Source organism: Grampus griseus (assembly GCF_964374135.1).
Source record: "Grampus griseus genome assembly, chromosome: 11".
In the NCBI taxonomy this organism is placed as follows: domain Eukaryota; kingdom Metazoa; phylum Chordata; class Mammalia; order Artiodactyla; family Delphinidae; genus Grampus; species Grampus griseus.
In genome coordinates this window covers 2,390,086-2,412,134 of record NC_139005.1, presented here as the reverse complement: position 1 = coordinate 2,412,134, position 22,049 = coordinate 2,390,086, and the positions used below count along the sequence as shown (strand labels likewise).

At 49.8% G+C, this 22,049-nt stretch overlaps 1 long non-coding RNA gene across 2 annotated transcripts in view; it reads left to right on the top strand.

Annotated features, from left to right (window-relative positions):
- The window catches only part of LOC309829963, a 114,717-nt gene that overhangs the window by 35,865 nt on the left and 56,803 nt on the right, over positions 1–22,049 (top strand). For both annotated transcript variants that reach the window (XR_014297446.1, XR_014297447.1), the window contains exon 4: positions 20,062–20,198. This is a non-coding gene — a long non-coding RNA (uncharacterized lncRNA). The remainder of the gene's footprint in view (positions 1–20,061; positions 20,199–22,049) is intronic.

The window sequence follows — 22,049 nt, the reverse complement described above, 5'->3', positions numbered from 1 at the left end:
GTTGTCAATTGTAGCTCTGCAGTCACCCTATGAATTCTGGTCAGCAAGTCTTACTGGGATGACCCAGATGAGCGGCTTTTCCTGCCTGACCCAGGGCCTTTCCTGCCGCAGAGCAGTTGACTTCCTTCCTGTCCTGGGGACAGTATATAAAGTTGTAGAAGAGCTGCCCCGAGGGCACCTGACTTGCCTCTCCAGATGGTACGTGATGTGGGTATAGAGGTCTTACGTCACCTTCTTAAGGGTCACCTCGTTTTCCTTTGCCCAGTTTAGGTGGTTGTATCGTTTAACTTGGTCACCATTTTCAAAGTCTTTCTGGAGAGAAGAATTAGACTCTGCCACATTTTAGCAGGAGGCTCGGTCCCAGCGGGGCCCGGCCCATGCGAGTCCGAGAACTGGGGTGCGTGGAGGGGTCGCAGCTGGAGCTCCCTCCCTCCCTCCCTGCCTTCCTGGGGTGAGGGCAGCTTCGTGAAGGACCCAGAGCCCGAGTCCGGTCCTCTTTTCCTGTCCAGCGCTGGGCAGAGCTGCAGGGTGCGGAGAGGAGCCACACGTAGCAGCTCTTTTCTCTTTTCTGTGCCCTTCACCGGCCCAGATCCCCGCTGCCCTTCCCACTCCCTCTCTCCCCCGACAAGAACTGTCAGGAGAGAGAACAAAGCAGGCTGGAAATGGCCCCACATCCGCTTCCTCACAGCCTCCTCGGCTTTCTCTGGCTCCCGCTTGTGGGAAGGGATTGAATAAGAGCTGCCGTGTCCCTTTGCAAGAGGCCTCCAAGCTCTTGGCTCAAAACCTCCAGAGCCACACTTACGTGTTATTTGCATATAATTTATATATTAGTGAGATTGTTCCTTCAAATGCTCCACTGACCTCTCCTGTGGTAACGTAAGGATCCTTAAAAGGGTGTGTATTTGCTCCTGGCTTCCAGGAACCTGTGGTTTCTATTGGGACATTCATTCTCAGCGCTGTCATTCTGGTTGGGTAACTGAGGTAAACCCGGCCATTCATCCGGTCTATAAAATGGGAATAATAATCCCTGTCTTCTACATAGGGTTGTCATGAGGATTTTTAAATTGAGTGAGTAGCTGTAAAATCATTTCATAAACTGTAAAGAAGAGGTCAAATTTTCAGATGTTATTGTTATTAAAATTATTCAGTGAATAATAGTACTGCCATAAAAGGTAACGTTTAGACTACCAAAAGGTAACTTTTCCAAAGGTAACTAGGGGAGAACCTGACTTACTGATTCAGCATCAAACTGAGTAAAGGCCCCTGTGTCCCCGCCACCACCGCGGCCCCCAGCTTTCTAGGGTGCTGGATGGCGGCACCCTATTCTGTCGACAGGCCTATCCCAGCGCATGGGAGCTCCTAGCTGTACGATGTCGAGGCTCTGCCCTGACTGTAGTGAGGTTAAAAGTCCTGGGGCAGTCGGTGTCGGGATGGGGGTAGCAGTGGGGGAGGTGTTGAGAAGGCCGTGTTATTTTAGGGCCCTAGAACATTACTGCAGGGAGGAATCTAGTGCTCAATGGTGCCCAACCCCTCCACTTTACAGATCAAGAAACTGAGGTTCAGAGAGGTGTGTGGCTGGCTCAGGACTCCCGCAGGCCTCGGTTAGCAGTCTGGGCTGACCCAGCGAAGGTCCAGGGGACAGCACCACGGCCAGGGTCCCACTCAGTCACAGTGCCAGAGAGCTGGGCTTGGGGGAGACAGGGGTGTCGGAGCAGAAGCTGAACTGCCTCTTACCCCGAGACGTCCCGTCTCAGTCTGCAGACAAAAAGAGGCTCTCAGCCTCCCAGGGTAGCAAAAGGCAAACACACTTGGTTCACAAGAGCCCTGGAGAAGTGACAGGAGTGGAGCTGACCACGCCTTCCTCGTCTCTGCCTCTGACCCACCGCCCTGGACTCCGGAGCCGCGGAGAAACAGGTCTCACGTCTTCCAGGCAGAGCCACGGGGGCCCCACAGACAAAAGGTCCTCGGAAAGGTCAGGCTTCTTTCTGAAAAGGGGCCCTAAACAAACCCCAGCAGGCTCATGAGCCTCACGGGGAGGGGGCCCGTAGCGTCCGGAGGGAGCAGTAGCCCAAATGGTATGTCCTTCTGGAGGGAGGACAGTTGTTCTCAGGACCATTGGATTTAATTCAGCAAGTTCTTATTTGCGGGCCACGGTGTGTCCAGCCCCGAGCCGGGAGCTTGGGCCTGGGGAGACAGAATAAGTCTAAGACTTGGTCCCTGCTTTCAAGGAGCTTGCTGGGGTGTAAGACTCTCACGCATGAGTCAGAAGAGACAAAAGGCAGACGGTGTGTTTAAGGCCAAAGAGAAGATGCTTCGGAAGGAATGAAAACTCAGTGTGGAAGCACGTGGTTCTGAAGGGCTTCCTGGGGAAGGGAAGCCTTTACCTGGGCCCATTCCCTTTAGTTAGTAAGCGAGTTGGGGAGGGGGCGTCTTAGGACGGAGAGCGGCCTGAGCAGAGGTGGGAGTGAGCAGAGGAGCTGACCCTCTCCAGCCTCCTTTGTATGTGACTTTGAAAGGCTCAGCGCCTCTGCCCTCCAGGGTGGAGTATCATCCCTGGAAGGTGTGGTGAAGATACCCCCTGGCTCCTGGAAGAGAGGGGCTTCTGCATTACTGCTAAGCTGCGACTGGGTTTAGAATGATTCCCTGAGCGCCGGGGTAGCAAAATAAGTTAGTCCTAAAGTGGGACCGAGAATCCGGAGCCCAGCCAGCCTCACGTGCCGTAACTTTGCAAAGCGGTCACCAGCTCGGGGTCTGGATTTAGACTTGGCTTTGAATCCTCTCTCTGAAGCCTTCAGTGACTGTGTGACCTTGTCATTACCTCTTTAAACGTCCGTCTCCTCCTCTGTAAAGTGAAGATGATAAAGATAATACTTAACTCTGTTGTGAGGACTGAAGGAGGTGGGCTTTCCCAGCCCATTCACCCTCAGCCCATGGCGGCCATCGTCAGGGCTTTGTGGTCTAGTTTGCTGCCAAGGCCTGGCATTACATGGTTGACTCTCTTCTCTGATCGTTTCCCAGACCCCGCAAGCCCTGAGGAGTCCTTCCTTCCCTCGGGTGCCCTTCAGAGGCGTCTTAGTGCGGGGAGCAGATGTGGGAGGGGGAGCAGTCCCAGGGCTAATGGGAGACTGGGTGCCCTAAGAGCATCCCACAAAGAGCCCAGGAGATAGTTAGGGGACCTGGGTTCTGTAATGAAGCGCTTCGTTTTCTAGACCACAGTTTCCTCAAGTGTGAAGTGAAGAGCTGAAATTAGACCAGTGATTCCCACTTTGTGAGATAGGGGAGGCTCCTCAGTTACAGTAGGGGCTCCTTGACACTACATGCACACTAAGCATTGCCTCTAGACCAAAGAAATCACCTTGCAAGTAGGTGCTGTGCTGTTTTCCAAGCACACAGAGATGCGGCTGTAATTTTAAAAGCACATATCAAAAGGATTATTGAATGCCCTGTAGCTTTCTATCAGCATGTAGCTTTTCATTCACGGACACTAAAAGTACGGTGACAGTTACTTGGAGGAATCCAGAGGAGTTTTTGAAGTGTTTAAGGGGTACAAGCTTGAGGAGTTTGGCTCCTATGGGATCAGATGAAGGGCGTGCTCAGCCTTTCCTGGACTGGCTCCTATTCCGGCCTGACAAACGAGCCCCCTCCCCTCCTGGCCTCGGTCCCCTTGCACAAGGAGCAGAGAGTGGAGTAGGCGGTCCTGTGGCGGTGAAGGCAAGATGGAGGGATGGGGACAGGTGAGAAGGGTGGTGTTACTGGAGGGGAGGAGGACAGCTTTTATAAGAAAACCCCGGAAAGCCTCAGGATGCTGCCCGTTTGAAGGTCTTTTTTAAAAGGTGACCTGTCACTTCCCTGCATTTGTCATTGTTTCCCACTGCACACATGTTTGCAGCACATGGGAAATGGGAGGAGTTGGAATGTCCTACAAATTCCCCTGACACCCAGTTCCCACCTTTATCCTCTAGAAAAATGCTTTGTGTTGTTTTGTTTAACTTTTCAGGAGGTCACAGACCTATTAAGAATCTGATAAAGGTTACAGACCCTTGTTCCAGAAACACTGCAGCCACACCTACCCGTACGTGGATGATTTTCACACACAGCTTCAGCGGGTTCACCACCCCATGAATTCCCCGGGGACCCCGGGTGAGGAGATCCTGCTCTCACGTGGGTTGCTTTCAATAAGTTTACATTTACCTTCTCCTCGTTTTCCACAAATCTAAGCCCCGAAGTCCCACAAGACTTTTAATGGGACCTCGAAGCGTCCCATTTCCCAACCTGCTATTACAGGCTCCTTAAGTTTGGAAAGACATGTGAGACTCAGGCTGCGTGCTCTAAGGTGGAGCATCGCATGTGCAGGCCTCACCTGGAGGCTGGGCTCTGTGGGCAGCAGGTGCAAGGTGAATGGAGCCGAGAAAGGGGCCTGGGAACAGAAACCACCCGAGAGGCAGGACCCCTCCCCCGACAGTGCTGTTTTTATACATTTCTACCCTCGAGACTGTGGGCCTGCAGCCCTGTCATCCCAGAAATGGAAAGCTGGTCTCATCTCTGGGAAGGATCCCCAGCTCCCAGGCCCCTCCCCCACCCCAGGTGCAGCTCCCCTTTCACCTTCAGATCCTGCGTAAAGGCGCCTGTTCTGGGGCTCATCCTCCTGCCGAGACAGCCCTCTCAGCATGCTCAGTGCTGGGAGACCCCGAATGAATGAGCTCAAGTCAGGGAGCGGCTTTTCCTATCCACACAAGACATCGCTCTGAATCTAAAGGCCCAGTGGTCATTTATCAACCCAGGCCCAAGCTCGACTGGCCCAAGAACATCCATCCTTAGACTTAGTTCACATCCGTCATGTGCCCTGGGATGCGTGAGGGGGCAGGAGGTCTGGAAGGGCTCAGAGGAAAACCAACCGGTCCACCAGGGAGAGTCTAGGCTGCCGGGCTTGGCGAGGGTGCCACAGTTCACACCGGACAAGGGAGGTGCATTCCCCAAATACCAGGATGTTAGACAATATTGCAAAGAATGAAATTCATTTCTATTACAGCCTTTCCTCTCCCCCACCCTAAGCTCTAGTCCCATCCTTTTCCTGAACAATGTGCTGTGCAGATGATGCATTGTTCTCCACAGTCTCACCCTGCTGGGTTCAATTCTGTCCCAGCTTTCTAGGACCCTAAACATATACTTGTCTAGATATCTTTGCAAGTTGTGTAATGGTAGGAGCCCCTCGAAGGCAGATTAGCAGGGGAGGGCCCTACACATTCAGATCCGCCCACTGAATTATTTTATTCTTTGATTTTAAAAATTAACTTATCCAATAAATATTTATGGAGTGCTAATCAGGTTAGGATGCTAGGATATGGAAGAACATAAAGATACTAGGATACAGGAAAAAAGAAGACCAAATGAGATGTGGATTCTTCTTTCAAAGAACTAGCTGTCCACTGGAGAAAATAAAATGCATAAATAAATACATGTTTTTAAAATATATAAATAAATATACTCTAGCTTAGTAATTGTCGGTCACATAGCAAGTGACATTTCAGCAGGACCTTGAAGGGTGGGTAAGAGTTGGAGAGACCAAGATGAGGAGGAGATTCTAGGTGGAAGGAGTGGCCTGAAGGTGATCAGAAGCGGTGGTGGTGATGGCACATGGAAGAGCAAACAGTTCTATTTGGCAAGGACGCGGGGGAGGGAGCAGAAAGGAGGCGGGAGAGCCTGGATGGACCTGGCCCTGGGGACCTTGAATGTCAGGCTTAAGAGTAGTTTGGGATTTTTAGGGGGATCACTGCAGGTTTCTGAGCAAAGGAGTTCATGATGATCATAGCTGTATCTTAGAGAGGTTAATTTGGTAGTTCTGTGGAGGCTAGCTTGGAGAAAAAGTTAAAAAAAAAAAAGAGAGAAGAAGAATTAAGAGTCATCTAGAAGAGACTTCTATGCATCCTCTTCCACCAAGATGCTCTGGTCAGCTAAGCCAAAAGTGACCTTGACCTCTGTTTTCATCGGTGCTCAGTCTGAACCTCTCAAGAGAACAGCAGACTCCAAGGTCCCACAAACCTGGGCTTGAATCGCTAACTCTGCTACAAATTAACTTCTCAGAGCTTTAACCACCGTGTGTGGAGTGGGGATAATTAGATCCAGATTTGTCATAAAGATTAAATGAGATAACCTCGATTAAAACATTTATTAGCACAGATGCAAAGGATAAGCAGTTAATGAATGGTTGCTAGGATAATCATTATCACACAACTCACGTTGTAGACACGTTTGTCTAGAGCTAGAATCGTCTCCCGTATGAGACTGTAAGCTGCTGGAGTGCGGGAAGCCAGGTTTTGTGTGTGTGTCTTTGGTGCTTACATAGCTTCTTATACTAAGCAGGCGATCAATGAATATGAAAGAAATAGATAACATGATGGGTGAGTAACTAGCACGTGAGCAAGGTTTTCATTAAGCTTCAGGGAATCCGTCCCATGAATGAGGACAGATATTTTCTTGCCTGAAGTGCTCTCTGTTCTCAGACGTTCAACCCCTGTAACTTGGCAGATACGGTAAGAAATCCCGAAGATGCTGGAGGCTGGTACATCTGCGGGGGGATGAGTCTGTCCTCAAGACGGAACACTCCTGGTTCCAGGCGCTGTTTGCGTCTCCCTGGTCCTGGTAAGCATTAACCTGAAGTCACTATGGCTTCTGGGCCTGTTCCCCGTGGGCCTACGTCACATAAGGCCTCCTAAGGCCTAGCTGGATGCCTGCCTGGTCTGGGCTGGGGGCAGGCACGGGGTTAGCAAGGAGGCAGTGTGAGCTAGAAGTCGGTACAGAGCAGTGTCTGGGCCCTGGCGTCCTGGACTCCTTTCTCTGTTGCCCCAGACCTAAGGACTCGTGGGCGACCCCTTCTCCTCTGTGCTGCTCAGCCTGTTGGCCACGGCCTCCCTGGACGCTAAGCGCTCACGACCTGCACACAGCCCCACCTGCAGAGGCGGCGACTCACCAAGGGCTGCAGGGCTGTGAGGAGGGATGAGACGAGGTGCCTGCCTCTGGGGGTTTCACTCTCGTTGGACAGAGAAGGCGAAACCCAGGGCAGATACGGCACAGAGGCTAAGCGCACAGCAGCCGAGTCCAGCAGCCTTGTTCACACACCGGCTCTCTCGCGAGCTGACGCTGGGCAATCTCTAACCTACCTTTCTGCATCTTAGTTTCCTTACCTGTAAAGTAGTAATGATAGCGCTTACCTTACAGGAGGACTATCGCAGGTCAAATAGTCCACGTAAAGTTCTTAGAACAGGACCAACACACAGCGAGTACCCCTCAATTGTTTATTATTACTATTACTGAGTTAAATAATACCATCAGACCTGAAAAGCAACATATGGCAGGAAGGAGTTTTCCAGGCCATTCCTTTAGAATCTAAGCTGCTGCTGCTTCTTTTTTTTTTTTTTTTTGGGCAGTACACAGGCCTCTCACTGTTGTGGCCTCTCCCGTTGCGGAGCACAGGCTCCAGACACACAGGCTCAGCGGCCATGGCTCACGGGCCCAGCCGCTCCGTGGCATGTGGGATCTTCCCCGACTGGGGCACGAACCCGTGTCCCCTGCATCGGCAGGTGGACTCTCAACCACTGCGCCACCAGGGAAGCCCGAATCTAAGCTTCTTGATAGAAGATGACCTTTCCTTCTAGAGATGTCCCTCAACATCTCCCCGCCAGTGCCTTGCAGTCAAACGAGTGCTCGAATATTGGGGGACGTATAATTAAGTAAATTCCTAATTTCCAAATGAATGGAACAGGTAACTAGGAAACTTAGGAGAGTGAGACTGGTGGTGTGAGTTGGGCAGGCAGGGAGGGCTTCATGGAGGAGGTGAGACTGACATGGACGTGACAGATTTAGGTAGGATTTGGATGGACAAAGTAAAGCAAGGACTCTGATTGTAAAATCCCAGGGTGGACTGGGGCTTCAAGAGAGGCAGGGGCAGACTTAGGGGACATGGCTGTGGCCCTCCACACACACAACAAGGACGGCACCAGTGAGCCCGGAGCCTGGGCTCTGAGTGCGGGGCCAGGGCCGGAGGTGGAGCCAGAGTCTCTGGGGTGGATTTCGGGCCCAGTGACAGGAGCCCATCAGCTAGCTGCTCGAGAGACCCTGTCCAGAATCTCTGTCACTCGGCAAGGCCAAGTTCCTTTTATTTTTTTTTTTACTCATTTAATATTGGTCTTCATATTTTATTTTTGAATTTTATTTATTTTTTTATACAGCAGGTTCTTATTAGTCATCTATTTTATACAAAGTAGGGTATATATGTCAATCCCAATCTCCCAGTACATCTCACCACCACCCCTGGGTGCCCATACGTTTGTTCTCTACGTCTGTGTCCCTCTTTCTGACCGTAAGGCCAAGTTCTGTCAGTCCTCCAGCTCCTCTTTCACACCCTGCGCCAGACAGGGGGCCGCCCAGTGCAAGGAGGCCCGCAGACCCCTCCACAGCTCCCTCCGACCCCGGGCTGAGCTGGCGTCCCACTCGGGGTGGGGAAGTGACCCCTGGGCCGGAGCCTGTGACAGGCTTCTGTGTCACGGCCCTTTCCACGAGGGAGAGTGGGGAGCGGGTTTCTCCCTTGTTGCATATTTTCTGGGAGTCTCTCTGGGTGTCTCGGGCCCTCCCAGAGGATGGGAGCCAGGCCCTTCCTTCCCTGCGCATCTCCTCCTGGCATCACCCACACACAGTGGACACGCTTGCTGTCCACCAGGCAGAAGGACCGGCACAGCAGTTAATAGCATTTCCTCAGTTTACAGACAAAGAAAGAGAACGTGTCATTATGGTGTTGCTTATGTGCTATAGGTCAGTGCCCGTCCTACACAGCTGTCTGGTAAGGTGGGTGCCACTGGTGAGGAACTTGCCCAAGTTCACACAGCTAGTAAGCAGTTCTCACAACCAGCAACGTGGGGTTTGAACCCAGGCCGTCCAGCTCCACTGGCCGCTGTGCCAGCTGGATGGAGAAAGCACAGGTCTGCAAAGCGGGCGGTAGCTCGCCTTCCTGGTCTGTCCATGCAGCGAACCGAGGCTCGCTGACCATCTGAGTGATGGACAGGCCCTCTCGGGCCCCTCAGAGAAATTGGACCAAACTCCTCCCAGGCTCCTTCCTCGGGAGACTGAGTGCTCTGGGGCCGCCTGCCTGTGAGGCTTTAAAGAAAATGGTAAACGCCTGAAAATAGAGCTTTGAGGGAAAATGGCTCTCCAGTCACAATTATAGCCCTCTGGCCTGTACTAGCAGGAAAGCCTGTTCTAAATAGAGCAGGACGCCGACCCTTCCCTTCGTGGGCGTCCTCACTCAGGGGCTGTGCGTCTGGGCCAAGGGCCCCCTTCCGAGAGACCCCAGCTCAGCCTCTCCCCCTCCCGGGTGGGAAGCAGCCAAGCCACCCACCCACGTGAGGGCGGGTGATGGACGGGGCTCGGCTTCACGCCCGACGTTCTGGACCTGCATCTGAAAACATTTAGACATGCCTCAGCAGTCGAGCGAGGAAGGGGTTAAGCCTGGGATCTCGACGAGGAGAGGCAAGTGCAAAGGGCGTGTGGGGAGGACTGGGCCATAGCTCCCGTCTCAGGCCGCCCACCGGGCCTTGAAGCTCAGTTTCTGTTTCTAACCCAGTGCCAGGCCCTTGAGCACGGCTGTACTCACCCTAGCAATCTGGCGACGGCCGTGGGTATGTATATAACAGAGCAGGATGCTCTCGGGACAAAAGTTCTAAAAGAAACCCCAGACGGAAGGCTGGACCCCCGCCCCCGCTGGGCAGTCTCTGATGACTGGGAATGCTCTGGACATGCGTGGGCATCTGCAAATTTACTTACCTGAGAGCTGCCTCTGCCTGCTGACCCCTGGGAGCAGAAGCAGGGAGGGTGAAGACGCCTTGTATTGTGTGTGCTGTTTTCTAGTCATTCTGGTTCACAGCCCCTTTTCATGCTCCTTACCCCATCTTCAGTTAGAGGGAAGAAGAGGTGAAAAATAGAACGCCAAAGCACAAAGCTTCCTAAGACATCTTGTCTGAAACTCCTGGAAGGCTGGAATTAGGTATGAATAGGGTAGAACTCCAGATTTCTGCAACACCCCTTAGGGGGCTGAGCTTACTGTATGCCCTTTAAAATTAGAGATTCCTCACCAATTCAGAATTATACCAGAAAGGCACGCAGATTTGAAGGTAACTACATTGTGAGGAACCCCAAAGTATCTGGTAAGGATGCTCAGGTTTGGGGAAGTTCAGCTGAAATAGTAATTTGTGGGTGAAATATTAGCCAGGAATTGGCTGCAGAATCACCCACAGACTGAAGGGACGTTGGGGGTGAAGGGGAAGGATGAAGTTTGTACCAGCCTCAGGATATGGAAAAGGATTCAGTAAAGCTAGGAGTCCAGTGTGCTCAGGGTTTAAAGTCCTAACCAGCCCCAGGGTGTCTGAGGCATGATTGGTAAATAGAATCAGAGATTCCATTCAGCAAAAGCAGACAGCAAAACAAACCCCTTCTCTTTGTTTGTCCTGGTTGAAAACCAAACACGGTAGCCATCTGAGGAGATGCCAGAGCCGGCAGTATTCAGTCAGGGAGGGGAGGGTAAAAATGCAGCTATAGCCTCTGACCACAGGGGATGCCAGCCTGATGGTTCCCACGGCGTCGTCCAGCGCTGAGCTCCAGAACGTTCACCCGTGTCCCTGCATCTCTCTGATTCTAGCCCACAGGACACTTCCTGCTTAGCTTCTGTTTTCCTGTGACCCCCAGAATGTCACCCGGCAAGGCTCAACATTCCTGCCTGGGACTGAGCGGCTTGAATCCCTTGTGTGTGTCACAGACAGTTTTCAGCTGTGGTGGGAAAGCACTGAGTGAAGAGGAAGTACCAGGTCCTGATGAGGCTCAGCATCTCGGGCAGGGAGCTGGGAGGAGAGGGGAGAAACGGCGAGAAGGCTGTAAAGGTCAGCTGCAGTGTCCCCCAGTTTTCCTGCACCTTCTCAACACAGACAGATTCCAGCTGACCCACTAATAGCTTTAGAAAACTCGACCTTCTGTAAAAATGAAGAAACTAAAATTGCAGCCCTGCCTGTAGCTTGGAAGCTGTGGAAGCATGACACCATGATGAGGCAGTCTGGGGAGGGCGCCAAAGCAAAACAGAACCGGCAGTGGAAATTTTACGCCACAAAAGGTTAGTGGGCTGGGTTGAATGTGGGTAAGATCTCATAGGATCTTAGATCCAGTGCATTTTCTAACAGCAGATTTCAGTAAGAAGGGTTGTCAGTACACCTCAGTCTGGAGTTGGACTTGGGGCAGAGAGCTACTACTTTTCTTTCCAGGGAAGCCCTCATGAGAAATGAATCAATTCCTCTTCTCCAATGATCTATCCCACATCCCCTCCTGGACCAACCTACCTAAAACAGGACCCCACTCCTCCATTCAGAAAACTAATCACATCATTTAAGAACTTTTAAGGGTGACCTACTGTGTAGTCAATCAGGTACACGTTCCTTTGCCCGGTTATTTAAAAATCCTACATAATTTAGCCGCACCCCACCCATCCACTGGTGCCCTCCCACACACATCTGCTAATCTAGTCGGGCTGCCCTTCTCACTGTCCCCAGAGAGCTTACTCATTGCTGCCTTTGTGTTTCCATACCCAGTATTCTTCACTTTCAACCCTGGATCTTAATGTACTCTTCCTCTTTAACAGTCCCCTGAAGACCCCACCTTCGGAGAGTTTGCCAACCATTTCGGTTTTCACCTCTCCCATCTCCAAGTACTCATCAAGTCACACATGTGTATATACACACTTTGCCTCTCCAACTACACTGTAAGCCACCATGAATATGAATTTTATGTTACAGTGCCCCACATAAAGTGTACTCAATAAATAACTGTTGTTTCATTGCAGACCTCCTTCTCCTGTGAGTTAAAAGCTAAACACACATACTACATCAATCTCATTCGCATTGTGTAGGATTTCAAAACAACATGGCTTGAAGCATATTTGAGTCCTCTAAGTTTGGTAACAGGGGAAAAAATGTAGAGAATGTTTGTGCCTTAGTCAGTGGATGGATTCAGATAGAATAAATAGCTTGCTCAACACCAACAATTTGAAGGCTTATCTGAAAACTGGGCACCTCAAGAAGGTTGCACTTATCCTGGCTTTCAAATCCAGATCCAGGGCCTCATAACATTAAATTCCTTTGTGGTTAAGACTTTTCCCCCTCATTCTCCTTCTCTTTGAGAGAGTGGATACAAGTATTAGGAGGAGGTTGGAAGAAGCCATATACGTCTTAAAATGGAACAGGGCAGGCATACAGACCAATGGAGTAGAGAACCCAGAAATAATTGATTTCTGACAAAGGTGCCAAGACCATTCAATGGGGGAAAGGTCAGTCTTTTCAGCAAACTGGAAAAACTGGATATTCCCACATGCAAAAGAATGAAATTGGACCCTTACCTTACACCATATACAAAAATTAGCTCAGAATGGATCAAAGACCTAAACTTAAGAGCTAAAACTATAGAACTCTTAGAAGAAAACATAGAGGAAGATCCTTGTGACACTGGATGAGGCAATGATTTCTAAGATAAGACACCAAAAGCACAAACAAAAGAACAATAGATAATTTCGACTTCATCAAAATTAAAACCTTTTGTGCATTAAAGGACACTATGAAGAGAGTGAAAAGATGACCCACAGAAAGGGAGTAAAATATTCGCAAATTATATATCTGATAAGGAATTAACACCCAGAATATGAAAAGAACTTCTATAACTTAAAGAAAAACAAACAACCCGAATAAAAAATGGATAAATGACTTGAATAGACATTTCTCCAAAGAAGATATACACGTGGCCAATAAGCACATAAAAAGACGATCAACGTTATTAGTCATTGAGGAGATGCGAATCAAAACCTTAATGAGATACTACCTCTTACCTTTAGGATGACTATTATGAAAAATAAATAAATACAAAAAAAAAAAAGGGTTGGCAAGGATTGGAGAAACTGGACGCCTCATGAGAATCAGAAGCTGGTGAGAATGTAAAATGATGCAGCCACTGTGGAAAACAGTCAGGCAGCTCCTCAAAAAGATAAACAGAGGCTTCTCTGGTGGCACAGTGGTTGAGAATCTGCCTGCCAATGCAGGGGACACGGGTTCGAGCCCTGGTCTAGGAAGATCCCACATGCCGCAGAGCAACTAGGCCCGTGAGCCACAACTACTGAGCCTGCGCATCTGGAGCTTGTGCTTTGCAACAAGAGAGGCCACGACAGTGAGAGGCCCGCGCACCGCAATGAAGAGCGGCCCCCACTCGCCTCAACTAGAGAAAGCCCACGCACAGAAACGAAGACCCAACACAGCCAAAAAAAAAAAAAAAAAGATACACAGAGTCACCATATGATCCAGCAATACCACTCCCAGGTATTTACCCCAAAGGAGCGAAAGCAGGGACTCAAACAGATACTTGTGCTCCACTGTTCATATCAACAGTATACACAGTAGCCAGAAGTTGGAGACAACCCAAGTTGTCTGTCCACAGATGAGTGGATAAACAAAATGTGGTACATACAATGGAATATTATTCAGCCTTAAAAAGGAAGGAGATTCTGACCCATGCTACAACAGGGGTGAACCTTGAAAACATTATGCTGTTAAATGTCAATCACAAAAGGACAAATATCATATGATTCTACTTATATGAGGTACCTAGAATAGGCAAGTTCATAGACACGGAAGGTATTAGAATAATGGTTGCCAGGAGCTGGGGGTTCAGGATATGGGGAGTTAGTGTTTAGTGGGTGTGGAATTTCTGAGATGATGAAAACATTCTGGAAATGGATAGTGGTGATGGTTGCACCATATTATGAATGGACTTATTGCCACTGAATTGTCACTTAACATGGCTAAAATGGTAAATTTCGTGGTACAGATGTTTCACCACCATAATTTTAAGAAAAAGAAATAGAACCTACTTTCAGTCATGAGAAAACAGACAAATCCAAATTGTGGGTCATTCTCCAAAATGACTGACCTGCACTCCTCAAAAATGTCAAGATGATGCAAGGGAAAAAAACGGGAGTAGGGTCCGGTTACAGATTAAAAGAGACTTGAGAAACAAGGCGCCCAAATGCAATGACTAATCCTTGATTCTATTTCAGTTTTTTTTTAAAAAGGCGAAAAGCTATAGAGGGCATTGTACGGACAATTGGGAAAAGTGACTGTGAACTGTGTATCAGTGTTCAGTTTCTTCAGAGTAACGTGATATTGGGGCTATGCAGGAGAATACTTTTTTTTTAGAAGATCTGTGCTGAAGTATTTAGGGATGGTGTCTGCAACTTACTTCCAAATGAGGGGGAAATGTGTAACTATAGAAAGAGATAAAGTAAATATGAGAGCATTGATGAATGTAGGTGAAGGGTTTAAGAATATTCATTGCACAAGCCTTTCCACTTTTTCAAAATTAGAGGAAAAGGTGGGGTAGTCATTCAAATGACTAGGGAAACACTGACTTTCTGTGACCCTGTGACCAGACTTGGATCTGTTTGCTATACTGGGTCATCCTGTCCTACTGAACTCACTCCCCAGAGATGCTGACGTGGATGCTTTGGGAGGTGAGAATAGATGCTTCTGTCAAGAGCATCTTGGTAGGGGCCCTCCACTCCCTTCCAGGTTGCTTCTCTGCTCTCCCACGCCACCAGCTGTGACCACTTGGGGACCTACTGTGTTGCGTTCCTCTGTGTATCAAGGCATTAAGCCCCTAAGGCAGGACCCTGTCTCTCTTTTCCTATAACCCTCCCTCCCCCCAAATCCCTAACCCCATGCTTTGTATGAAGCTAAATCCATAGGAAGTACCTAGTAAATATTTTTCTGTTCATTGACTGTTGACTTTGTCCATACAGAGGCATGTGTGGAAGCATAAGTGGTCAAGGATGAGGCCGAAAGGTTTACCCTCACTAAGGTATGAAAATGTTGCTGGGTAGGGCCTCGCGGAAGGAATGTCAAGTGTGGGCTTTGACACCACCTAATTCTCTGAGGCAGCCAAGTGTTACTGATTTAGGTAGTGACTCGTGCTCAGGGCTGGGGTAAAAGAAAGACAGCCTCAGCAAATGCTTCTGAGTACTTACGCACAGAATGTCCCCAGCCGGGCCTATGTGGCAACTGCTCTCACGACCCAGTGAATTCTTCCCAAGGAAGCAGAGCCAGACGGAGGACTGAGGACCTCAAAGAAGGGAGCTCTCATTCTGGCTCCTGGAACAGAGCTGCTGTGCCTGGAGGGGTCTGCACCACCTGGGATTCAGGGAGAGCAGCACGAGCCCTCGTCAGAAGGTGGAGGGGAGGACGAGCCCCTGCAGCGCGTTAGCAGGAAGGGGCTGCCCACCCGTAGCCAGCTGCAGGAGACACCAGGCCTGCAGCATTTCACCTCCAGCTGGGACACCAGTGCTGCTGTGTCGCACTGTTGTTAAGTGAGTGCAGGCTGGTGCTTCCTGTCTTGAGTAATTTTTCAATGAGGCTGGAAGAATTAATGGGTAAATTTCCTCTCTATCCCAGCCAGGGCTTCCAGGAGGCAGGCCCTCAGCTCCACTGTTGCAGTCTGTTGTTAGTCCTATTAAATCACTAGCATGGACACAAATTCAATTTGATACTTTATTACATGCTCTCTTGTACTTGTCTCTGATTATTTAATCTAAGTCCTGAATCCCCCCCACAAAATGACAAGCCTCTTGGGGAACATGCTGTATGCTGCTTTGCCACCTGTGCTCCCTTCCACATCCTGTATGGACACAGAAAACATTAGGTACACAAGAAATATATGGGAATAGGTAAAGCGTCTATTTATATCCATATTATGTAATACTGCACAGCAGTTAAAAAGAACGAGGTGGATCCACATGTTCTGACATGGAAAGATTTCCAATTCATATTACTGTGTCCAAAAAGCATCATCAGGCATAGTATGAAACCCTTTACATAGAAAGGACTAATAGAAGAAACAAGGCCTTGGTCCAGATATGTTTATTTCCTTTCTTATATATCCCCCCAGTCACAGACATTGTTATAACTAGTGTAGAACTCAGTAACTTCCTGTATTTTCCTTTTCAGAAGGAATTGTTGATAATGTTAACTAAATAATACGTGGAAGGCAGTTAGCACAGACTTGCCATGATAATAGTCACACTCATAGAGCACTTATATGGGGCAGGCATTGCTCTTGGTGCTTTACATCAATTAATTCATTTCACCCTCATAATAGTCCTGTAAGCAACTGAGGCACAGAGAGGTTAAGTAATTTGCCTTTGGTTAGACAGCCCAGCAAGAAAATTGAAGACCCAGGATTCAAGCCCAAGCAGTCTAGCTCCAGAGCCTGTTTTCTTAACCACTGTGCTGAAGGTGTTGAAAACTGTGCCCTTTCCCACCCCTTCTCTTCCTTCCCTCAGTGATGGCACTCAGAACATGGTGTGACAATTAACTGAAAAGAAAAGAGAATCCTGGGTCCCACCCTAACCTATGGCTTTATCTGTGGATTTGAAGGTTTGAGGTATACCTGTAAGGAGCTACTGATGCCTTCTGGAAACTATGTGTGGGTTGCTACTGAGAGATCATGACCATTTGCCATGATTGTGTGTAGTCACGGGATATACATAGATTCTCCGGCAAGCGCCTCCTGAGGACGATTTTAGTCCCAACTGTGGATCCTATTAAGTAGAACCTCAACTTAGCAGACAAGGCTGATGGTTAGGGGTGTAATGGCCCCCACCTGATGGAAGGAAGGGTCGGCCTGATAACTGTTTGAGGATCGTTGGTAGGCGAAAGCTCTTGGCACCTCCAAGCCCTGAGGCATGACAACCAATGCTACCTCAAAGTGAATCGGGAGGCTCTGCCCCAGGCCCAGGCCCCCAGTAGCCTGTTGGGTGTTGGGGACTGCATTGTGTTTCGTGCTGTTTCAGGTTAAACCAGCACGCCTCAAGTTTGCCAGACCTAGCACCCCAACAACATGTACCCCCAGCTCACACATGGAATGTTTGCTGTGTGGCAGCCAGGTGCACTTGGAACCGGCACGGATGATCTCATAAAGCAGGGAAGCTGAACAGTTAGTCAGATGATTAACACGTTGTTGAGATGGAGGAGGTGTGCGTCATTTAATGAAAATATCTGGACGCTGCAGAATCAGGAGTTTCCACATTGGGGGCAGCTTAGGAACCATCTTATCCGAAGTCCGTATTTTACAAATGTGGAAACTGAAGCTTTAAAAAAGGTTAACTATAAGGGCTTTCCACCTGATAACGTGTAGTTTTTTAAAATACAGTATACCTGGAGCCATGGCACTGTGGGCTGCTCAGACCTTCCCCTCCCTGGCTCCAGGGCCTTCAACTACAGTCATCAGTTCATCTCAGGTGCCTGGTAACTTGTTCCTCCTCCCCTTTTAACCGTATTTAAAATTTTTCATTGTTCTGTTCATATTGTGTTCACTCACACGTAGAAGGAGAATCATTCCCACCCCACCCCTCTGTGGCTGTATTACCGCAGACATCTCCCACCTTCACTACCAGGTGAATGGAGGGCTGTAGGTTGGACATGGGGTAAGAAGTGACCTTCATAAATTGTCTGCATCCCCTTTGTCGAGGGATCTTAAGGCATGGGTCCTCCAGGTGGTTTTCAGGCTTTTCTCTTATGTAGTTACGTTTACAAGGTGGAATTACTTGGCGATTGGCCTGTACTATTTTTATAATAAATAATAAAAGCCAGCCATGGCCTTACTGATGTCTCATCAAAACAAAAACCCTGTCTTCCACGTGTACAATGTGTCTGATTTTCAAAGCTGTCACTTACACTTTCTCACACAGTCCTCCCCTCTCACTGACAAGAGGTTTTCCTGGGGGTGTGAGATGTGTCTACTCCGTGGGGACAAGCGGGAGAAGACCTGGGAGACTTGTCCTTCTCAAGCACTCTGCCCACTGGAGGGGGACTGCCCAGAAGCGCCCCGTGCCTTACTTTCCCCTTCTCTGGGTTCATGATGTTTATGCTTGATCTGCAGATGAGTTCCCATTGGAGAGGCTTTGGACAAATGCGGTGCCTTGTTCGTTCTCTGCAGGGTCCAGAGGCGGGAAGGGGCATGAGGATGGGAGGCGGAATGTGCCCCGAGCCTGGGTGCTTCTCACAGGAAGCCAGGAAAGAATTCCAGATCACAAGCGTTGATTAGATCCCTGTGCTAAAAAAACAGGCTCTAGGGGAAATCTTTTCTAACAATTCCCTAGAGCTGGGTTATTTCCTAGCCTGGCCCCCCAAATGTGACTCCGGGACAGAATGGGGCTGACCACAACCATTCTTCAGCATGGTCCTGGCATGGCCTCACCCGGAGGGAGGGCAGGCAGGGGTAACGAGCACAGGCAGCGAGGAGGTGAATCCCAGCGGAACCACTCCTTAACTGTGACATTCAGCAAATTAAGTTCTCTGAACTGCATGTTTTCTCTTTTGTAAATGGGGGTTAGTGATTGCCGCACTGTTGCCCTGAAAAATCAGGCAAAGAAATACGCAGAGGGCCTGCTTGACGTAAAGTAAGCGCTCGGAGAGTGGTGTCTGGGGTCACTAACGGCCTAGGGGAAGCGCAGGGAAACCCAGCAGGAAGCCAAAGACTCGGGGCAGAGAAGGAACCGAAATAGCCCCGTAGGCCCCGCCCACGGTCAGCGCGTCCGCTCCGCGAGGCGCGGCGGGAAGAGGCCCCTCTGCCCTCGGGCCGGAGCCACGGGGTGGGGAGGGGGTGTTTTGCTTCAGCAAAGGGCGAGGGCTGGCCTCGGCCTTCTGCTGGGGAAGGAAGCAATAACAGCCACGTAACAAAAGCTCAAGGCCAAACCCACCACCCGCCCAGCGCCAGAACTCCGCTTCCTCTCCGCGGGCTCAACCCAGTCAGCTGACCTCGCTTTCGCTGGGCCGGGCCCGCGGAGTGGTCCAACGGGTCTCCTCGCAGCCAATCGGCGGTGGCCGGGCTTCCTCTCAGCCAATCGGCGACGGCCAGGGCTCCTCGCAGCCAATTGGCGGCTGCCCGGCCTCCTTGCGGCCAATCAAAGGCGGCCCGGCTCCTCGCAGCCAATCGGCGGCGGCCGGCGCGCGGCCTCCTGGCTCTGCGCCGGCCGGTCTCTCGTGGCGCGTGGGGCGGGAGAGGTCGGATGCAGTGGACGTCCTGTAGATTACGTGGTAACCTCCGTGTAAGGAGTCTTCTTGTTTGTAAAGAGTGTTCTCGTTTCCACGGGGCCCTTGCCAGCGGCTGCACTGGGCCGAGTCTGTTCTGGGGCCCTCAGAGCATCCGTTAGGGGCTGCCCCGGCCCGGGAAACAGCGCCTTCTCTTCGCTCCAGAAGCAGCCACTCGCGACCCCGGCTGACCCTAGCTGACCGCCCCGTATCTTGCTCGTTGACTGGCTGTTTCGGCCGCTCAGCCCCGCAGCCTGGGCTGGGGGGTGGTCTTTGCAAGTACCTTTCGGAAGAAATGCTTGCAGCGTCACAGGTCCAGCCTACGCGGGCCCAGATGCTGCTGCAGAGCCCAGAACCCGTGAACCCTTGCCTCTGCCCTGCTGTGTTCCTGGGACTGGACCTCCTGCCTTTCACTTAATTCTTACAGGAACCCTGTGTGGGCATATCATTTTCGTCCTGCAAATGAGGAAACCAAGGTGCCCAGCGTAACAGTTCTACAACTACTGAGGGTCAGTTGGCAACGTAGCCAAAATTTCTTTTAAGTGACTGGGCTTCGTACCAGGACACCACGTAGAGTCTAGACTCAAATCCCCATGGCTCCCTTGTCTGCCTGGGGGAGCAAACAGCAAGGCCAATCGATCTAGACCTACTTAGTAGATCTTTGCTCCCTAGAGCAAGGTTTAAGCCCTTTCCAACCCCTCTCACTGTGGGAGCAGTCAGTCCACCGTTTAAATAGGAACCACACTTTGGGGGTGAATCCTGAGTTATCGGCTCTTAGATTTAAATAACACTTTCCTTGACCCAGCAAGCCGGGGTCAGCTGCCTCTGAAGCACCTCTGCATCCTTTTCTTGGTAGCCGGTGTCACACCACCTACTGCAATTACCTCTTTCCTTCTGTCTCCTGCAGATGGAGGGAGGCTGCCTGAGTGCAGGAAACGAACACGTCTTGACTAACCTCAGCATTTAGCTGGGATGCGCCCAGGATGCCAGTGTTCCCCAGGAACTCCGTGTGAAAACCACTGAACTAGAGTTTGGAAGTTAAAAGTAAGTCAAGAGGGGAAACTGCAGACAGCTATGAAAGCGTGACCTTTAATAGTCATGACAATAGTAATCAACGCGGCTGTCATTTATTGAGTGTTTATTAAGTAACAGGTATTTTCATAAGTGCTTTAGGGCAGTGCTTCTCACACTTAAACGTGCCTTTGAATCACAGGGGGATCTTGTTCCGATTCCATCCATCTGGGGGGCAGGGCTGAGATTCTGCAGTTCTAACAAGCTTCCAGGTGATGGTTCATGAATCATACTTCATGTATTAACTTATCCTCTGAAAACGTATCCTATGACGTAGGTATCGCTATTATTCCTGTTTTATTAAAACGTATTTTACACACAAGGAAACTGAGAGGTTAAGTATCTATGACCTTAGGTCAAAATAAATAAACTGCAGGGCAATGAGGGAGGGGAGAATGGTGTGAGTACTTACAGCTGTAGAAGGAGAAACAAAATTCTAGGCAGAGTAAACACTATTCACAGAAGGGATGCAGGGGAGGTGGCCCCGGGCTACCCAGAGGGCTGTTTCACCCATTAGGGCACCATGTGCATAGTGCTTATAAGCTTTCCAAAGGCCCCAAATATTTGAGGCCTAAAAAAAAATGCATTGGCACCTACATATGAAAACTGAATATTTAAATTAATCATTTCAACGTTCAAATTATTAAAAGTCCTTTCAAATTTTTATACATGAAAAAATTCACGTTTAGTGAATGATATGGGTGTATTTTAGTATATTTTATAAAAAATGGGGTAGGGCCTGCCTACTAGGCCTAAGGTCTACTAAGGATAGGAGAGGCCCTGGCCACATTGGGTCTGGATGTAATCCTGAGGGCAACTGGGAGCAGGAAAATGTTCTCTGTGGCTACAGTGAGGAGAATGGCTTGGAGGGGGGCCAGGCTGGAGGCCCAGCAGCTCGAGACCAGATAGCCGTTTACAGCCTCCAGACTGCAGGACAGCTTCTGCTGAGTGCCAAGAGGACAAACGATGGCATTATAGAGCCCAGTTATTTTTTGATTCCTCCAGCCCCAATCTGACTCAGCATTCTAAATTTACTTAAGATTTGGGGACACAGCTTTTGCCAAATCCTTTCTCATTAAGGCCAGTGATGCTACAGTCCAGGGGAGGTGTTTAAGAGCACAGGCCTTGAGTGGACATCCATGAACGTGAAGCTCAGTTCTGTTCCTAGCTGCGTGACTTTGCATAAATGATTTAACTCCTCTGAGCCTCGGATTCCTTTTCGGGCATGTTACATTCCTCGCAGAATTAAGTGAGATAAACTACGTTTACAGCGTCTCCTGCAGAGTAGGTAGTGCTTAGAAGTAGTGGCTTTTATCCTACGGGTGCCATCGTTCTGAGACCTAGTCGAGTTTTCTTTAGGAGGGAACAGAGGGTGTGGTAAATAATCTTTTCATCAGTCTCCTGAGGTAGAAATTCTTATCCCCGTTTTGCAGATGAGGAAACTGGAGCTCAGAGATGAGATACCTCAGCTCAGTGGACTAGGGGCAGACAGTGGGGAAGCTGGCATCTTGTTTGGTTTTCCCTGTGTTTGTGCGCTCTCTCCAGCAGTTGGTATCTGCTGCTCCGCCACTCCTGCGCCCCATACCTCTTCCCCTTAGTCATGGCATGACTCGGGCCTGACGGCCAGCGGCCGCCGCTGAGCACTCTCCTCCAGTGGCACCCACCTCTATCCCCCTTCTTCCCAGCCTTGCCTGACCTCCCTACCACCTTGCCCCCCGATTTTACAGCTTCTGGATTTCCCTTATTAAAGAGCTCGTCTCTGAAACTCAGAACTGCCCTGGCCCGGGATGCCTTCCAGGGTCCCTCCCTTTAAAGGGTGTAGAT